The following is a 20,839-nucleotide window of genomic DNA, read 5'->3' as shown; positions in this document are numbered from 1 at the left end:
AAGAGAGAGATAGAGAATGGTGTGTGTGTGTTGTGGGCTACATTAGATAAGGAGGTAAAGAACGCAGTGCTGGTAAGGTTATATCTGGGCAGAGACCTTGAAGAAATGGGGGATGGACCCATGCAGTTATCTATCTGGTTATCTAGTCTGAGGAAGCAGTCAGTGGAAAGGTCCTGAGGCAGAAGCGTGAATGTCAGGTCTGAGGCACAGAAGGGAGGTTGGTAGACTGGAGGGTGAGCAAAGGTGAAGAGTGACAGGGGCTAGGTCAGGAAGGCTCGCAGAGGTCAGATCATGGAGATTCTTGCAGTTCATAGGAAGGGCTTTAGATTTTATTCTAACAATGAGATACCATGGAGTACTTTGTACAGGAGAATGACATGATGTAATTTAAGTTGTAAAGGGATCACCCTAACTACCGTGGGGAGAACGGACTATGGAGTTACCAGGGTGGATACAGAGAGGCTAGTCAGAATACTAGTGTTCATTCAAAAGATGATAATGAGTTACCATATAGTTTAGCAATTCCATTTAGATATGTACACAAAGAAATCAAAAGTAGATTTTTGTATACCAGGTTCCATATACCAGGTACTTGTATACCAGGTTCCATAACAGCGTTATCCACAAAAGCCAAAAGGTTAAAACAACCCAAATGTACATCAACAGATGAATGGGTAAATAAAATGTGGTATAGACATCCAGTGGTCAGATTAAGAAGAAAATGAAATTCTGATCCTTCTACAATCTGGATGAAGCTCTAAAACATTATGCCATGTGAAATAAGCCAGACAAATAGTGTATGATTTGACTAATATGAAGTATCTAGGAAAATCAGATTCATAGAGAAAGTGGACTAGAAGTTACCAGGGGCTGGGGTGGGGATGAGGATGGGGATGGGGATAAGGATGGGGATAGGGATGGGGATGGGGAGTTATTGTTTAATGAACACAGAATTTCTGTTTGGGATGATGAAAAAGGTCTGGAAATGGATAGTGGTGATGGTTGCACAACACTGTGAATGTACTTAACTCCACTGAAATACCCACTTAAAAATAGTTAACTTGGCAAATTTTATGTGTATTTTACCTCAATTGAAAAAAAAAGATGCTGGTGATTTGAACTAAGTAAGAGGCAAAGGAGGAGGTGGTGAGAAGTGCTGAATTTTGCATATATTTTGAATGTTAGTCAATGGGATTTTCTGATGGTTTGGATTACATTTGAGAGCAAGAGAGTAGTCAGTGATATTGATGAGATTGTGGGCTGAGCCACTGGAAGCATGGGGTTGCCATTTCTTGAGATGGGGGAGTCTGTGGGAGGAGAAGGTAAGGGAATCAAGGAGAAGGTTTCAGATGTGCTAAATTTGAGATGCTAATAAGACATCCAGGTGACAATGGTGCGTTATCTATGCTAATCAGTGGTCCATCTAGCAGGCCTTCCCTTTGGAAACCCATTAGGACTTTGCCACAGAATTACAGTGTGGAGTCTGTTATTTAAAATATATCAGTTACCTGAATTATCTGTCAGGTTTTATTTGAACATACCATATTAAAAAAATAAACAGATAGATGGGTAGACAAGTGCATGAATAAAAAAAAAAAAAGCAAGCCAGCTCTCCAGGACAATAAAGAGATGTAGTGTTCTGGTGATTATCCTTGATGTAGAATTTGTGGCTATGTAATGGGAGGCTAATTGCACTTTTAAAATCAGTACATTTTGTTCATTTTCTTTTATCATGAGGTGGCCCTAATTCATTTGGTGCTTTAGATAAAGTTTAATGGGAGAATCTCAGAGTCACCCTGATCTTCTTTCCCTGATAAATTAGGGTAATATAGAACTCAAATCTAACCCGAGCTCAAAGTTGTTAAATACTTTAATTTTCATCTGTGTTTTGTGTTGGAAAATAATTTTAATATTAAAGGACAGCTGTAGACTGCTAATGACTTGAATACAGTTTGACTGTTTTCATGAAGTGCTCTGTGGGATGTCAGAATATTTAATTCAGGATGTTAAAAACATCCCAAAATGTCACAATAATTATATCACAGCAGGCAATTAAAACACTGGAAAATGCCAACTGACTAAGAGTGTTCCTTGTTATTTAGGAAACTATTAAGAACCTGACATATAAAGTAAAAAATGCTGGTTATAACTTTCTATTTAAATAGACAATTTCATCACCAAATATGAAACTGACACTTGATAGAGTCAGGGTCATGTTAAAAACACAGCCCAAGGAGGAACTAAGGAAGAGATCTCCACTTGATCTTTAACTTTATAATATCTATATTCACACATTATAAAAAACATTGTTTGGTTTTACATATCATACCATATGTGCTGCAATATCCTCCATACAATGGTTGTGTTAATTATATCATATGTTGGCAGCCTTAATCGATCTGATTTTGCCATCCTAAATTATGGGCAGTGGAATTATTTCCTCATTTTTTCAAATTGTACTTTTGTTAATCCTAATGGATTAACAATGTAATGCTGAAGACCAGGGGCAGTGTCTGCTTAATCCCTGAGGATTAGAGTGTCATTCTCAGTGGGGATGTTAAGAACTGACTATGATTAGTTAGAAGGGAATATATTCAGGCAGAGTGAGATACAGAAAACATAGTGTACCAGAGTCCCAAGAGTTTTAAGTGCAATTACAGGCGTGTGATTATCTTGGGTATAAATGCACAGTTTGCCCCCGCAACTGTAACATTTGGAAGGACTGTGTGTATGGGCAAAGAAACTATGGTTTAACCAGAAGCTGCATTTTGGGAAACTATGTCCACGTTTAAAATGGGTCACCCAAAGGGTTAAATGTTATCTTCAGTCAACATACTTAAGAGGGACTAGTTAAGACATAAAATTAACATAATAGCATTCATTAAAGGCAAGAGTCATTACTACCGGCATTTATTTTTTTATTTTGGGAAATATGAAAAACAATTGCCTTGCCTTCAAGAAACATAGGATTAAGTGAGGTAATGTCATAAAGCACATAGCATGATTTGTCCAGAAGAGTAGTTGCTTAAAACGTTTGAATTTCTTCTTTCCTTCGTGAAAATAGGCAGCAACACAAAGAACAGTGGTATAGAGATGGCATTTGGGCTGAGCATTAAAGGATGAATAGACTAGAGAGAAGAGAACAAAATGCCTTGCAATAATGTCCAAACTCAGGGGTAGAGTTTAGTGTTTATACAATTTTGGGGACCCTCTTTAAGAAAAACAACACAAAATTATCAGTACAAAAATTAAGAACAAAAGTAAACCTTTAATTAAGAATGAAAAAAGAAAATACAACAAATTACACATTTAAAAAATCCAAGAAATACCACAAAAATCCTAAAATTGAGAAAAATAAATATTTCTGCCACACTGCTGGAATACCTATTCTTCATTTGTTAGCTGCATAATTTTTGATCATTTTTTCATATGACAGTGATTTTATAATATCTTTTATAGACAGCATAGGTTTAAAATTCAGTTGTTTCTTTGGTAATCAAAATTTGATTTTTTAACATTTTTTTAGAACAGTTTTCCTTTTAGAAAAATGTCATGACTCGCTTATAGACTATGCAACTATTTAAGACTATAGCCAAATTCAAAGAAACTTCTATTAAATTCCTTCCAAATAGGAGTTGTAAGATTTTAGGGCATTTTAGAATTTCTTATTCAGGACTAATCTTTAGTACCAGTAGAGTTGATGACATTAAACAGTTTGCCATTGATGTCCCTTTTGAGGTAGAATATTTTTTTTAAGTAATTTTTTAAATGTTTATTTATTTATTTTGAGAGGGAGAGAGAGAGGCAGAAAGAGTGGGGGAGAGATAATCCCAAGCAGGCTCTGAGCTATCAGTGCACAGCCGGATGTGGGGCTTGATCCCATGAACCGTGAGATCATGACCTGAGCCGAACCCAAGAGCTGGACACTTAACCAACTGAACCATTCAGTTGCCCCATTTCTCTCCCCCCACCCTCTCTCTCTCTATATATATATGTACATATATATTATACATATATATACACATATATATACATATATATACATATATACATATATATGTATAACATATATGTACACATATATATATTTAAATTTTTTAATGTTTATTTTTAGAGAGAGAGAGAGAGACAGTGTGAATGGGGGAGGGGCAGAGAGAGAGAGGGAGACACAGAATCTGAACAGGGTCCAGGCTCTGAGCTGTCAGCCCAGAGCCCCATGCAGGGCTTAAACTCACAAACCGTGAGATCATGACCCAAGGCTAAGTCGGCCGCTTAACCAATTGAGCTACCCAGGTGCCCCTTTCTATAATTAAAAAAAAAAAAAAAGTTTATTTATTTTGAGAGAGAGTGCATGACAGTGAGTGAACAGGGGAGGGGCAGAGAGAGGGAGAGAGCACTTGGTAGTGGAGTATTGAGAGTTAATGGGCATCTTTGTTGATTTAAGTATTTCATGTCAAATTAGCAAGAAATTGAAATCTTTTCCAAGTTTGTTCGTGATTCAATCCTCTTCATGAATTGGATTATCAAAATATCCAAGAGCCTGTTCATTACTTCTATTCAAAATTTATTTCTTCCTCTTGATTAATCATTTCATTTGGTATGATCTGAAAGCTTTTTGTTACAATTTGCTTTTTAAGTTCAGAGTAATTTCTGTTGATTTCATTCCTTATCTTTATTGCTTCTGTTTCATATTTCATTTTTTAAATCTGAAACTTATCAGTTATTTTAAAAATAATTTAAAATGGATAAAACAAGACCTGTTATATGTACCCAAGTTAAGAGTCTATAATTTCTCACTTGTTTTTTGGAAATTGCCTTCCCAAATGGCAATAAAAATTGTGCACATAAACTTTATCAAATATGCCATTCTCATCAAAAAAAGAAAAAAAACTTTCTTCATCTGAGATGGCCTGCAGTAAATTCACCATATTTGGAAATACATTTAGTTTAGTTTAGAGTAAACCCAAACTAAATGTATAGTCAACTTGACTTCCTTTGCTAGATCCCCAAAACGACCTCGTCATTTCAGTGTCAATGGACATAACAGGAGGTTTGACAGAGGCAAAGTCAGAGTGGAATAGCTAGCTATCCTTACCGGTTGTAGTGAATATATCTTTCTTTTGCAAAAGTTTTGAAAATATATGATTGTATGAACCCTTATTAGTGCCCTCCCAGGGCCTTGGAAAGATTTTGTGGAAGTGGGGGGCCTTGAGGTTGAAGCTCCATGAATTTAAAGTTTATTCTGCCGTCATCCAAACTTCTTAATTTAGCTATTTAGGATTTGACTTCTATTAACTTCTCCAGCTCAGTCTCTCATCACTTTCTCTCCTTTGCTGTCTCTGCCCGAGCCTTATTCAGTTTCTTTGAGTTCCTTGACTCTGCTATGCTCTGTCTTACTGCAAGGTATTCACTAGTACTATTCTTTGTCTGGCTCAATATTCATCCTCCACATGTCACTTCAGAAGTCACTTAGATTTCTCACTACCCAAGTCTAAGACAAATGCCTTCTGTATTTGCTCTCAGTGGTATCATACATTAATAATAATAACACACCAGTAATTAATAAGTCCATGGTACAGGGTAATAAGAACAATGATTAAAAATCTGTATCATATCCAGTTATTTAGTATGTACTTGCTTTCTCACCCGTATCTATTATTATAAGTAAGCTGTATGAGGGAAGGGACTTGTCTTGTTCCTCCACTCTAACTCTGTTCCCAGGCACAGTTCCTGGAACATTCAAGAAATATTTGCTCAAATGTTGAAATGAGGGAGGTAGACTATTCTGGGCTGAGGGAGTAGTATCAACAGAAAAACAAGCTTAAAAGTCAGTATAAAATAGTAGTTGGGAGTGTAAGCTCTGGACCCAGATGTCTGACATTTAAATCCCAAGTACATTAGCTGCATGACCACAGGCAGTTTACTTAATGTATCTCTGTCTCAGTTTCCTTACCTGTGAAATGAGGATAACAGTTGTACCCACCTCATATGGACTCTGATAATTAAATAGATGAAGACATGTCAAGCATTAAAGAATGCCTAATATATAATAGGTACTCCATAAATGTTATTTATTAAGAAAATTCATAGCTTAATCCAAGTCAGAAAGTTTATTTCAAACTAATGACCATTCAGTTTTCACATCAACCTGACGTTTATAAGACATGAGGTCATTTTTGAGCTGGTAGACTCTAGAGGTCATCAGTTCATCCCTTCGTTTTACAGAGGAGGTACTGAAGTGCACAAAAGCCAGTACTAGAATCCAGAATCGTCCAGATCAAGTTGACAGCAGTGGTGAGTTGAGAACAAGAGGCTTGGTGATACATGGCTTAGAGTGACATGGGAGGTAAAGGTTGTTGAGTTGCTCTGCTGAAGGTGGTTTACTGGTGTAGGAATGGTTGCCAACTTCAAGGGTTCTGTTCTGCCCAGTACATTTACCGATCTGGGTATCAAGGTTCTGGAAGAGCAACAGAAAGGGTTACAGTAGATTTCTGATTTGTAATCCGGTCCATATTGGCTTTATTTGAATGTCACAGTGGCTGATACAATGAGTGGGAAGCCAGAAAGATGATTCCGGATTCTGGCTCTTCTCCAAGTCAGAAAGCTGTGTTAACGTACCCTCCTTAAGTATGTCTTTTCTTTACTTCTACATGCTGAGACCCACCGAACAGGAGGAGGCAGTCTCCCTGGAATTTGACAAGAGGCATATGGGATTCTAGGAGATGGAGTATCTCAGATTTTAAAGCACATGTGCTTGGGGCGCCTGGGTGGCGCAGTCGGTTAAGCGTCCGACTTCAGCCAGGTCACGATCTCGCGGTCCGTGAGTTCGAGCCCCGCGTCAGGCTCTGGGCTGATGGCTCGGAGCCTGGAGCCTGTTTCCGATTCTGTGTCTCCCTCTCTCTCTGCCCCTCCCCCGTTCATGCTCTGTCTCTCTCTGTCCCAAAAATAAATTAAAAAAAAGTTGAAAAAAAAAAAATTAAAAAAAAAAAAATAAAGCACATGTGCTTAAAGAGGTACCACACAAACATAGAAAGAAGCAATTTTTTCTAAAATATTTGACTTAGGTGTCTGGCTGTAAAATTCATCATAATAAACTGCAATTGTTTTATATAGGGTTTATCTTGTAAGATGTCACTCAGCCAAATAGCAAGAGTCCCTATTAGTACGTAATTCTGTTAGGAGGACTACTTACCACTTCTGCTCAAAGTCGTAATAGGACCTTTCCTAAAAACATGGGTTTGGTCCACTGGGTTCTGTGATCTTGAATGATAACTGTGAAGGGCCCCATTTTAATGCAGGACTGTGACAGATAAAGGAAGGGTTGAGAAACATAGAATGGACAGTAATGGACTATGCCAGTTTTGCTAAGCTCATGTTAATATACCCAGCACACTGCAAATAGTACAGAGATAGATAGATTGGACCAGGGTGGATCTAGGTCTGGATTTAACCTATCAGAGTGCTTATTGGCAGGCAATGCTTTTGTCAAAAGGGGTAACATAGTGGTAGTCTCTTATTTCATTTCAGCTCTGTTCATTTAAGTAAAATATACATTAAAAAATATTTATTAAACACCTGCTATGCGATGGAAGCTGTGCTGTGCTCATTATTGTGGATGTAAGGATAACTAAGGTAGATTCTTATCTTCAAGCAACTGACATTTTAAGGGAGATGGTGGAGGTCCTAAGGTCTCAGCCAGAGAGGGATTATTTCTTTTGATGTTTTTTGTTTTTGTTTTCTTGTTTGTTTGTTTGTTTTGGAATTGTCCTTTTATTTCCACATTGATTCATCCACGGGATATCCTCCACTGGACTGATTGCTTCTTGTAATGGAATGTTTTTCCTCAGTATAGAGCAACTTTAGCTGGTTAGAGTTCCATCTTTCACCGTCAAATAGAATTAAGCTACTATATATTTATTGCATTAGCTATTTCCGTTCTGACTTGCTATTGCATAAATCTAAGCAATGCAGGAAATGACAAAGTTGAAAGATCCTTGACAAATGCTTTTTTTTGTCTGTGATTGGTGTGGTGGGAAGAGGGTTATAGTTCACCACTCTGGTTTGGAGCAGTTAAAAAAATACACACACACACACACACACACACACTGTCACAAACACACTCAAGACTGGGTGTTACCTAGAAGACTGTTCTGTCATTCTAAAGTCCTTTCCTTTAGGAGTGTATGCTATCTCCCATAAGCAGTTAAACTCTCTCTGAAGTAGATAACAGGTAGTATTAAGAGTTGCTCTTTGTGGAAAAAGTGCAGTGCTATTAGGCTTTTCCTGTTTAAAGTCCCATGTATTCCCTATGTGAATTACACCTAAGTAAAGGTGTGTGAAGGCTGTTTCATGACTTATGAAGATGAGGTCATTAGCTTGGTTTGCTTACAATCTGAAGTAGTTTTGCAACCTCCCACATTTATACCATAGGGCTTTGTGTGTATACACATGTACATATTTAAATCTTATGTTTTTTTAGTGTGAGATATTTTTTTTACCATGTAGTCAGAGCTTTTATGTCATTCTCTTCTGATCTGCATGAAGTAAGTAGCAGAAATAGGACTAATTAGATGTTTGTCCCCTTAGACTCTCTTCTTCTTTCTTTCAGCAATGACTTCTGAGTTTCATATGGGGAACCCATCCTTTTCCCATCTTCTGTCTGTATGGACCAGATGGGACTCCACCCATAGGTTCAGGCTGTGTCTTGTCCCAAAGGCCTACAACAATCACATCTCTCCTGTTTGGATCCAGTGATCAGTTTAGAGTAGGCAAATGACTGCCATGGGCCCTTGGAAGGAATCCTAGATTTTGGGGGAGAGATGTGGGAAATAGATCTTCTTTTCTTCGAGATTTGATGTTGAGAGGAGGTGGGGGGAGCTGCTTATTGCCACATGGAGTCACAAATGAAAGCCAAGAGAGCAGAAGGCAATGGCAGATAAGGATTTAAAAAAGAAACTTGATGTGCTGGTAACACCATTGATGTAGGTAAGCACCTGCATGAAGCCACACCTCAAAGTCAGCCTTACCTTTGGACTTTTTAGTCAAGGAAAAGTGTTTTTCTACTCAAGCCTGTTCGGGTTGGGTTTTCAGTCCTAACTGGTAAGACTCTGTAAGTGAATAAGCCATGGTTTCAGTTTTCAAGGACCACAGTTTCCCAATCTAGATAATGAAGGTGCTTTTAAAGTCTGTTAAGGCTCTAAAGTCACGATTCCTTCTTGAAACTCTAAGGATACTGAAAAGCATGCTGAGAAGTAATGTGTGTTCTTTGGTGTCCGACAATTTGAGTTTACTCTTGGGTGTGTGTTTCTTTTCATTTGGCAAATGGTTGATATTTCCAAGGCTAATGAAATCTAGGAAAGATTTACTGAAACCTAAGATTTTGATTCAGAAATAGCTAGGATGTTATCCTTTAAAATATTAATAAAACCATTGAATAACTCAGTCAAAAGTCAGCACAAGCTAACTATATCCAGTCTGACAAGAATCTGTACTAAATTCCTGTGTTATTTTGGCACTAAATAATTTGTATTTTAGTATGCAAATATAGTCCGTTCCCTCTGTGATGATCAATGTGGCTCCAAAAATTTAGTCATGAAGATTGTGGTGCTTTGTTGTTGCAGGGTTAAGCCGAAATAATATACATATTTTTGAAAGTATTATTCTAGTCACTGTGCAGAGAAAGACATGTTTTTCACTTGTTAGAGGTATAGGAAATAGACCAGTTGCTACAATCGAAGTGTAACATTATATGCTGAACTAAAAAAGGGCTGAATCATGGGAGAAGAGCCACTTTAATGCCACACTTCTCACAGAAGAGAACTAACCCTTCACCGTTGCACGGTGGGAATGCTGAATGGATAGGAGCAAATCACCAGTTGCTTTTATGACCATACTTGTTGCACTGTGAGATTTTATTGTATTTGATAAAATGGCATGAATATCCTATTTAAGCCCTTGTGACAAATTAAATGTTTGGGAATGGTTTCTAGAAAGTGATTTTTTACAGTGTCCTGAACACACCAGGGTGCTCCATATTTCCGTGTTTCTGCATATGTGGTTCCCCCAGCCTGAAATGTCATTCCCAGCCTTCCACACAAAATGAGTCCTTCACACCTTTCCAAAAATATTTTAGGTGTTTTGTTTTTCCTGGAGCCTCCTCTACACAGTTGATTGCTCTGTCCATGGTCCCGTCACTGTTACCTTGTCTATGTTTTTTCTTGTAGAATCAGTCAGAATCCATTTGCACTATTTCTCTTTCCCTGTCTCTCCCCCTGGACTTTGAGGACCTTGGATTCAAAGACTTGTGTCACTCAGCAGGTGCCCAACCACATGTTTGCTGGTGAATAAATACTCTTAGTGGTCCCCACACGAGTGAACCTTATAACTGTAATGATAATGGCTACCCATTTTGAACACCTAATAATGGCCAGGCAGTGTATATAATTGTAATTTAATCCTTCACTCTGCTAGTGTGTATGATCTTTCTCTCCATTTTGTAGATGAGAAAACTGAGGCTCAGAGAGGTTAGAGGGTTGCCAAGATGTCACTAGTAGGTGGTAGTACAGGGATTCAGTCTGTGCTCTTTCCTCTAAATAATATTTCCAATTTTGCTTGGAAGAGTTATTTAAATTTTTTTCTGAAATGCTTCCTTTCAAAAATTCCCTGAATAATTCCCTTGAGAGCTCTGTTTCCTGCTAGATTTGTGCTACCTGCTTCCGTCTGCAAAATCAAATAAGCCACTTTGTGCAGCTCCTTCCTCAGGAAATCTGGAAAACGGAGCTGTTCTTTCTAGGAACACTAACAATTCATCTCCATTTACTGGCCTGGCTTATGATTTTCAGTTTAACTCATTGCGGCCCCTATTCCTTGGGTTGGGGTTGTTAGCATGATAAGTCTAAAAAAAGTTTTTATCCCAGCCAACAGAATCAGGAAGTGGAAGTAGATTTTTGGAAAGATTGGTAAAGAAAGAAGTTATTTCAGTAATTGAAGCCAAACATTTTGATTAAAATGATCTAATTCTTTGCTTTGCTCTGCCAGTATAGATCTGGTCCACACCTGTTGTGTTCTGCACTGCACTTTACCCCAGTGGTTGCCAAAGACTGATTTGTGAATTCAGCCTGCTCAAGGGTTTCAACAGTCTGAAGAGAAATCAGAAACAAAGAGAGAGTAGTAAGAGAAAAAGTGTGCACCTGAATATATATGTACCTATGTACAATATACACACACACCCTCACAATCATTGGTTCCCTTTTTTGGTGAGAATTGTTTCATATTATGAGATTATTTCTTACTATCTACTTTTGCTGTTAAAATACATTTCTTTAAAGAAATTGTAGTATGAGTAGAAGGTAGATAATTTTCTTAATGTCTCAGCCTGCCTAAGGCATTTCTAATGTCTTAGATATCCCTATTTCATTCACCTTGATTTTTAAGCAAATTTTGTGGGGCCATGAAATTCCAGGGTCCTGGAACCACATCTCATTTCCTTATTTCCTTGGTTCTTTGGCTATAAATAACAAATCTGCTCCCAAAGAGGGAAGACTGATGCATTCAAATTGGTTTCCTCCTCTGGACTTTAGTCTCACCTGTTGTCTTTACTCTTCATTGGCAGTTAGAATATGATGCCTTGCGTCATTAGTGTAGATTTATGTCCTAGCTAATAAAATAGATTGTAACTGTGCCTACCGAAGGTAGGAAGCATCATTTTCTTTCAATGTACTGCTAGCATCTGCATATAATAGATGCTCAGCTGTTTTAAAAGGGTTGACTGTCAGGAACTTGGGGGAAGGTGCTGGAAATTGATAAGATAGTAATGACAATAGATTAAAATTAGTATTCATTAAGTACTTTCCAATACTGGGCACCATTTTAAGTATTGTGTATGTGTGACTCATTTAATCCTTCCAGCAGCCAAAAGAACTAGGTTTTATTATCACTGCCTTCATTTTCAGGGGAGGAAACTGAGATGACAGAGTGAGTGTTAAGTAACCTGTCTATAAGTCACATAGCTTTTACTTGGCAGTGGTGGGATTTGAACCCAGATAAGGTTTAGCGTGAGAACTCGACATTCCTAACTGCTACACCATGCTGCCTCCTGCAGTAACAGTTCTGACAGCTGCATCTGGAGAAGAATGCCAGTAATAGCTGTTGCTGCAATCACGACAACTAGCATTAGGGTGATCCTGGGGCTGCATGTGTGCGAAAGGCTTTATGTGCCGTATTTCATGCTCACAACAACCCTATGCAATCTAGGCTCCTATTACTTCATTTTACAGATAAGGAAGCTGAGGCACATAGGTCTTGAGTGACTTGCCCAAGACTGGGAAATGGCAGAGCTGAAACTCAAGCCTCGGTCTGTCTCATTACAAACACCATGAGCTATACTGTTACACTTGGAGTAGACTAGGATTTGGGACAGGAAAATTCCATCTCGAGGCTCTCTGGTAGCCAAGCGGCCATGGCTATGTCTCTGGGCTCTCTGAAGTTGTTCCATGATCTGTTAAGTGCAGGAGCTGTGTGTAAGATACTTAATAAGCTATAACATGCTGTTTACATATAATGTATTTATATATGTGGCAGAGATATATTCCATTTTTCGGTCCTCTGTCTCTGGTTATTCCGAAAGCACACTGCCTTTTCTCTTTGCTTTCCTTGCGAGCTTCCCATAACAGCAGGTACCTCAGAAAGATTTGAGCTCCTGTTGCTGAGTCGCTCTAGGAAGTGTATTTCGAGGTGCCGATCACCGAAGGCCACAGAAAGAAAATCAAGGCTGACAAGCACCATGCTCATTAGGCAGACGTTCAGTTTTTATCCAACCCACAAAGATATTAGGAAAAGATATTTATAGCTGACCTTTCAAGATTAATAATTGTCGTGAAAGAGAAACTGTGGTATTCAATGCCATTTAAAAAAATCCTGAGCATTGAAGGAAATAATTATTTTACTGTTTGTAGTACATTTTGTTACGTTTATTAAAAATCTAATAAAATGCATAAGCACATCTATCACACTTAAAAGACAGTTAATAAGGTAAATTCAGTTCACTTTGCTTCTTTAAAATTGAATGGTGACATTCTTGACTCCTAATTATTTTGATGGTTTCTTAAAGATAGGTGCATTTATCTTACAATTTCAGAAAGTAAAATTCTATAACAATCAGTTAATTAGAAACTCAAAAATGGATCTTTTAGGTACATTGAGATGAAATGCTAAAGTATTCTTGATTTTAAATGTTAGGAAATAAAAATAGAAAAACATAAGAAATTAACATGTTCTTAACTTTTGATCTTCCCTGTTCTTCCTTTTGACTCCACATGAGATTGACAACCTCATGTTTAGATATCATGTGTCCGGTGAAGATCTTCCTGGCTTATCTTTTTTGTCCAAAAAAAGGCGAGAAATAGGAGAATCCATTTTGTCTTCAAATAAATGCGTTCTCATTGAGACAACTTCAGCTCAAAATCCTTATACTATAAGTAATTAAATTTCTGTGCTTTGAACATAAAATATGCCATACAGTGAGTAAAGAAAAGCCACAGCCTTTCTAAATGGGAGTAACTTGAGTTTTGGGGATGGTGATGGCGAGGGTGGAGGAGGACAGGACAGTGTAAGTTAACATTATGGGAATATTTGCTTAAGTACATGATGCTTCTGGTTTGCTGTTTTTGGTGGAAATAAAAAAGGTTGTTATAAATTAAGTTGAAAAACAACTTAAAATAATTTTGTCAATAAAAAGCATTACCTGAATAGACACACTTCATCCTTTATTTTTAAAGCGTTATCGTAAAAGGATTCAAAAAGGTTTTTATAAAATAATCACCGTTAATACACCAAATAGCTATTTTATTTATGCATATTCCTTTAAAGTCTTTGTTCACATATTATAATAAGAATTTTCAATTTTATATTATTTTAAATATTTGAAATGACATTACATTTACTCCATTATTATCATTACTAAAGTCTGCATAGTTCCTTAATTTGGTTAGTCACTACTTATTTAACCATTTCCTTATTCTTTTGATAATTAGGTTTTTGTTCATTTATTTTGCTTTTCTAGAAATGGCAACTGTATATCCTAGGTTTTCAAACTATTTTGTTCAGATGTCCGTATAGTTTTCTTTGTATTTGTGTATCCTGCTTTTTACTTTAAAAAGTATGGTCTTGATAATCATAATTAATAATACAAGTCTAATATGCTTACAGAAGTTTTTGCTCTGGTGAATTTTTTTTTTCTTTCCTCTGCCTGAGTTACTTTTTTTGCCACATTCTCATGATGTAGTCCTATTAATTTTTAATGCCTAGCTTAAATATCTTTTTGCTGAGGCTTTCATTGATATTTTCTAGCCCTGGTTGTCACTCTGTCCTTTATACATTAATTTTTTATAGCAGAGAGTACATTGTAGTGCAGTTCTGTTTAATTTCAAAAATTTTCTGCTCTTACAACACTGTGCATGTGTTGAGGACAAGTCCTGAGTGTATTTTGTACATATATCCCAACTTCGAACAGTTTTGAACAAATTTAATGTTGATTAAGTACTGAATGAATTAAATAGAATAACTTACCAGGGTTTAGATGAGTAAAAGAAGAAACAAAGCGTTGTATTAGAGGAGTTCAGGGCAAGGAGAAACCATTAGGGGCTGGAGGAGAAGGAGAAGAGGAAGGGCAGGAAACTTGTTTCCGTTGAGCTTTGTTTTATACCAGGCACTGTGCCAGGTACTTTACATACCTGATATCGTTTAACTCTGAGAACAACTCTTGAAATAGGTTCTGTCAGTTTCATACTGCAGATATGAGATTAAAAAAAGATTCACTGATATTCAGAAGAAGGGAAGAATGGGTCGATTCTACATAGGCACATGCATAAACACACATAGGAGTTATCAGCTAGTATTTATAGGTTACCAAGGCCAACCTGGCCAACCTGGAGAGTTTGAAAGGGGGTGGGAGGTTGATAATCTGTATTCATAGCATATTGTCCTGTATTTTAAGAATCATTAAGTCATTAAGGCCTCTGACAGAGTAGAAGGGATTAAGGTTCTGCTGAGGGGTTTGCCTGTATATATAATGGTTATAACTATATTGGCCCGGGCAGCTCCTGATACCCAAGGCAGATCATATTTTCACTACTGTTCTCTTACCAGATGATTATGCTTGAGCCCATAGGAATTAATTTACATCACCAAGAGCCTTTGGCAATGCCTAGTTGAGAGCTGTTTTAGTGAAACAAAAGTAGTAGTTGAACTAAGGAAAAGAATTCAAGATGGAAAGAAGGCTCTGCTACTTGAAGGATTATATTAAAAATCAAAATACATTATTTAAAAGGGACAAGAGAATTAACAAAAGCTGTGAATAAATTCCATCTTTCTTCTTTATAGGAACACTTGTAAAATGAAATACAACTTTTAGGGATGGGAGATGTCTTAGTCCATTCAGGCTTCTATAACAAAAATATCATAGATTGAATGGTTTAAAAACAGCAGAAGTTTATTTCTTACAGTTCCGGAGGCTGGAAGTCTAAGATCATTGCACTGGCATATTTGGTGTCTGGTGAGAGCCCACATCCTGGTTCATAGACAACCATCTTTTTGCTGTGTCCTCACATGACAGAAGGGGCAGGGCAGTTCTCTGGGGCCTCTTGTAGAGAGGCATTAATCTTGTTCATGAGGGCTCTGTCCTTATGACCTAATCACCTCCCAGAGGCCCTACCTCCTAACATCGCATTAGGGATTAGGTTTCAACAGATGAATTTTGGGGGACACAAACATTCAGTCTATAGCAGGTGGTTATGGGCGCCCTTTAGCTTTGTGTTTTGGGTCCTCACCACCACTATCCTCAACAGATCATCATTACTCTCAACAAACATGGCCCTGCTGATGTACAACTCTGGTCACCAGTGGTTATACTGAGAGGCATAATAAGGCCCAGTGTCTGATCTTGTAGAGATAATAAGATATATAGGGAAAAAATTAAGGAAACTAGAATTTATTTAGCATTTTCTGTGTGTATCCACTTATAGCAAGTATATCACATGAGTAGAGACTTAAAAATATTGCTGTCTTGACCACTGGGATGGCACAGGAGTTATTTTAGGAAGAGGAGAGTCTTTGTTTAGAAAACATTGTTAGGCTACTTTGGTGGTAGAAAGTGGGGCTTGGACAACTGGTCTGAAAGAAGGCTCTGTCATAAGGAGCTGGCAAAAGTGAAAATTAAATATCTGGGGATGTGAGAGAGTCAGATGTAGTGCCTCACGTTGATCACTTTTGAAATGAAATCTATAGGTGAACTTTGGTTTAATCCAGGCCCCATGCTTATATATGCTTATACTCAAACAGTATAAGCAAGTAGGGCTAGGAAAGGAGTTTTAAATTCCAACTTAAAGAGGTGAAGTCATAATTTAGGGCATCCCTGAAACATATAAAAGCTGTTCAGAAGATGCTGGGAGAGCCTGAATATTATAGGCCTACTACAGATAGAAATCCTCTTTGAATATATTTCTGTCCCCTTTTTTCTCTCTTGATTATAGAGCCCTATGAACACTAGTGCCCAGGGGTCACTTTGTACAGAAGTACAGGCTGTGCAGTGCATCGCACAACTCGTCAGAGTGTATCATTCATACAGACCCTGAGATGAATGGCTCCCCTAGAGTTGTGCAGCTTCGAAGCCCTCAAGGTGCTCCTTGTATTTAAAATATTGATTAATAAGAAAAAGCATTATTGAGTGCCTGGTCTGATTCAGGTACTGTCCTACTGCAGGAATCTGGAATAGTCCAGAGCATGGACTTTGAGTTCTGGCAGTCCTGGGTTTGAATTTCATGTCTGCTACGTATTAGTCATGTGGCATTAAATAACATCCATGTGTTATTTAAACTCTTAGAATCTTACTTTCGGCTGTAAAATGGAGGTGCCTATATTTAACTCATTAGGTTGTTACACATGCCTAACCAAGGTGAGCACGTGGGAAGTGGTAGCTGTAACTGTGATTCACCAGCATTATCTTACTTAATCCCCATTACAGTCTTCCAGTTTAGCTCTTATTCATGAGGAAACTGAGGTGCAGAGAATATAATCCTTATCCAAGATAGCGTGGGGTGGGAGAGCATGGATTTACACTCATATTTGGTAGCATGTGCTCATTCTACACAGACAGGTTGATTTTTACCTATTTCCAAGGATGGATCTTCAATCTAATGTCCTTTTGCTCTGAGCCTCTCTTGCCGTGTCCAACATAAATATTAATGCAGTTACCATCTGCCACCATGTAAAAACACTTGGTAAAATCTATTTTAGCAAATGAAGCAAAATTGCCTTTTGTTTGGTGTAGTGTATGTGTATGTATTGCTTTCTCTTGTTTATCCAGTCCGTTTTTGAAGTGGAGTCTTGGTTACCTAGGGAACTGGCATACAGCACTGGTAATTTTTTTTTTTTTTTTTTAATGAGAGTTCAAAGTTGTTAGAATTGTTGGCTGCATTTCAACTGGTGACCTCTTTATTGACCTGAAAGTAACATTATTTTACTTTTTTATATAAAAATAAAATTAAAGGTGGGAGAAAATAAAGGAGTTGATGAGAGTTGGTGACCAATAAGAATTTTTAAGTTTCAGACATTTTGTTTGTAGTTGGAAGCTAGCTACCAAATATCTTTATTTCAGACTGTGTAATTTACACATAATTCTTATTGCTTTGGGACATGTTCTATATGTTTTTAAATGGGAATAAATTTCACATGCCATGTTTTAGGAGATAGGTAACCATTAATGGTTTCAAGTTCCTTTCTGATATGGCACTATAATAAAGTCCATGGGATCTTGCCTCTCCCTAGATTTACCTTTTTTTAAAATTTATTTTTCATTTTTTTTATCTTAGAGAGAGAGAGAGAGAGAGAGAGAGAGAGAGAGAGAATCTCCAGCAGGCTCCATGTTCAACATGGAGACCAACATGAGGCTTGATCCCATGACCCTGGGATCATGACCTGAGCTGAAATCAAGAGTTGGACACTCAACCAACTGAGCCATCTGTCTCCCTGTCTTATATTTCTTTTTAAAGAAGCCTGGGCTTAGTTCAATGATTCAAAAATCTTACAGTGCATCAACTATAATTACAAAAATAATTGAAATTAAAAATGAAATCATTACATACTCCCTTCCTCTACCTCCAGGACTACAACTTGTAAAGACAAGGCCGGGGCAGAGATACCCACTCAACCTGAGGTGACACAGGATTTGAGGAAGTAAAGGCATGAGTCAAAACAATGTTTGAGGACTCTCAGGCTTGTAGACCAAGGAGTATACCATCAGTGACAGTCTGAAGGACTATAGGGTTGGAAATGTAAGAAGTGAGAATGAAAAGTTTGGGGTCAGGTAAAGATTCAAAGTTGATAAACTTGAATTGCAAATGAATGAGAGAAAATTGGATACTGTTTGTGTTTTAGTTTAGTGGTGGGTGGCAGGCGATATAGTAACTAGAGTTGGCGAGTCTCCTTTGAGAGGCCAGTGTTAGGGCAAATGTGTCCTCATAGAACATGTGTTTTAGTTTTTCTTTGTTTTCTTATATTTTATATTAACCAGAATTAAGTTTGGCCATAAGGGAATGTCTTAGTCTGGTTTCCTAAAAGTGGAGCCTGAGAATATGGAGTCACACTAGGTACGTAAATAGTCTAGGGTTGAGGTTGGAATTGAGAACCAAGCATATAGTTACTGAAGTGTTAATTTAACGGATCTGGGAAGATAATCAGTTATGTGTTGGGAATCAGAGACCCAGAAACAGAGTAAGCAAATGGGAATAAAAGGCAAGAAGTGTCCTGAGATGTTGGATGTTGCCACAGAGGTATTTCTTAAAGTGCCTGTGTTTGCTCTGATTGGTGGTAAAATATAGAACAAAGTGGCCTTGGAGTATCCCATAAAGACATTCAGACAGGAAAGATGAAGGGGTTTCCAGCAACGTCATTGGAAGGCAAAATATTTTCAACCTGAAAGGGGCAGTGGCAGTCAAGTATAATGTCTAGACTGAGCAGTGCAGAAGAGAAGAAAAGTGTGCAAAGACAAGTAATTTAGAAGGGGAAGATGAGCTTCTGAGAACTAGTTATTGGAACAGGAAAGCCTGAGTAATATAATAAAGAGGTGCAGAATAAACACCTTAAAAGTGTGTGAGTGTGCTGCAGTCCACACAGGAAGACTGAAGAAGAGAACACAGTCTCAGAGGTAACAGACAGACACTGACCAGTCATGCCAAGGGTGTGTGTGTGTGGACCAGTTTTTAGTGGGAGGGGAACTGATGGTCAAAACTAAAGACACAGGGGGCACCTGATGGCTCTGTTGGTCAAGTGCCTGACTCTTGATTTTGGCTCAGGTCATGGTCTCATGGTTTGTGAGTTCGAGCCCCACATTGGGCTTTTCACTGACAGTGTGGCGGCTGCTTGGGATTATCCCTCTTTCTTTCTCTCTGCCCCTCCCCTGCTCGCTCACTCTCTCTCTTTCTCTCTCTCTCTCTCTCTCAAAAAATAACTACAAAAAAAAACCCACTAAAGACACAGGTGGTTCATGTCTATATAATATGTATCTTGTTTAATAGTTGAGCAAAATCACTTAGTAAGTATAATGTATTATTCCCAAGGATGTTCCTTTTAAAAATTACTGGCTTCAGTTGAGAGTACCAATAGATTAGTGAACTACTTCAATTTGGTTGGATTTTACCAGCTTCCTGTCTCCTGGGTTAATGCTCAGACTAGACAGTCTCCTAAATTGATACAGTCTACCTGTATCCTTACTCTCCTGGTAGCAATGAAAAGGATTTGGGTACCTGTATATTTGAAATGAAGGATCTTTGGTGTAACAGAGTTTTGTATAAGTGTAGATGAGCTGCCTACTCTTAAAAACACTTCACTTTCCAAGTGGAGAAAGGTATAAGCTTAATGACTAATTTACATAAATCACTCCGTATACACTTGCTGATATGTGAATATACAATTCTTTTAGAAACAAATAGAAATGGACTAAAATGTTTATATGGACATGCAAATTCTTCACTTGAAAAATATGACCAAGGACATTAAAATCATCATAGAGGACCCTTTTCAAGAGAATCGACTTCATACTTTTTTTTTTTTTTTTTTTTTTTTGCCTTCAACAGACTATAATTCATTGTTATGAAAAGGACTAGGAAAATCTGCATCTTTGTCCTCCACAACAGGTGCGAAGGTTAATGGTCTGTTGGAGGACACAGTTTTAAGGCTGTTCAGAGTGAATTGTTGGTACGTTATAAAACTTCTGGAAGCACTGAATTATTAGATTTAAAAGAGCAGGCACGCATAGTTGTCAAGTAAATGGTTTATAATCTAGTTATAATTACATATGGTACTATTTGATAATCTAAAAAGCATGGCATGGAGGCATAAAAATGCATCTTTGAATAAGATGCCAAGGAGAGAAAAGAGAAAACCTTGGAATTATTGGCTTTAATTTTTGTGTGCTTTTTAAAGTATTTCTGAATGACCCTGGAAATCCTTTGCCATTTTGCTGAGGCACATATAATGTACAGCTTATTTTAGTCATAGAATTTATGTTAATAATTTTGTTTCTGCCCTGTGGAGTCTTTATGAATTGGAAGGGGGTCAGTTGAAATTTTTCAGTTATACTTCATTTTTGTGGGAGAAATTATACATTGTCACATTTTAAAACATTTCTCATGGATGTTAAGGGTCTATCATATGAATAAAGGTATTAGAAACATGTTTCCATGTGTAATAGGAATTCCAAGTGGGAACAGAACCTGATTAACTATGAATTGTTAGAGTACATGTGTGAGTGGCTAGTGATTGGGGATAAGAAGTTATATGATTTGCT

This window comes from Panthera pardus, unplaced genomic scaffold (assembly GCF_024362965.1).
Source record: "Panthera pardus isolate Hobbes unplaced genomic scaffold, ASM2436296v1 HiC_scaffold_13, whole genome shotgun sequence".
In the NCBI taxonomy this organism is placed as follows: Eukaryota; Metazoa; Chordata; class Mammalia; order Carnivora; family Felidae; genus Panthera; species Panthera pardus.
Note: the sequence above shows the minus strand (reverse complement) of the source record.